Source organism: Octopus bimaculoides, chromosome 29 (assembly GCF_001194135.2).
Source record: "Octopus bimaculoides isolate UCB-OBI-ISO-001 chromosome 29, ASM119413v2, whole genome shotgun sequence".
Classification (NCBI taxonomy): Eukaryota; Metazoa; Mollusca; class Cephalopoda; order Octopoda; family Octopodidae; genus Octopus; species Octopus bimaculoides.
In genome coordinates this window covers 4,963,885-4,964,411 of record NC_069009.1, presented here as the reverse complement: position 1 = coordinate 4,964,411, position 527 = coordinate 4,963,885, and positions in this window count along the sequence as shown.

Here is a 527-nt window from a genome sequence, read left to right as displayed (position 1 = left end):
ATATATATATATATATATATATATATATATATATATATATATAGTTACAGAAATATGTATGTAGACATATCTTTATATGTGTTTGTGTTGGTATATATATATACACACATATACAAACAAGCAGATCCACACACACATGTCAAAGCCTGTTTTATTCTATACATTTGTGTCTACAGTCTATTGTTACGACATTTATAGCTGCGTGCATATGGATATGTGTTTATATATTGAAGTACATACATATGTGTATATATGTGTGTGTGTGTGTGTGTGTGTGTGTGTGTGTGTATGTGCTACAGGTGTTGAAATACGTCAACAATTGTAGTGATTTTTGAAATAAGAATATTGTTCATAGGCATGGCTGTGTGGTAAGTAGCTTGCTGCCAAACCACATAGTTCTGAGTTCAGTCTCACTGCGTGACACCTTGGGCAAGTGTCTTCTACTATAGCCTCAGGTTGAGCAAAGCCTTGTGAGTTGATTCGGTAAGCAGAAACTGAAAGAAGCTTGTCACACACACACACACACA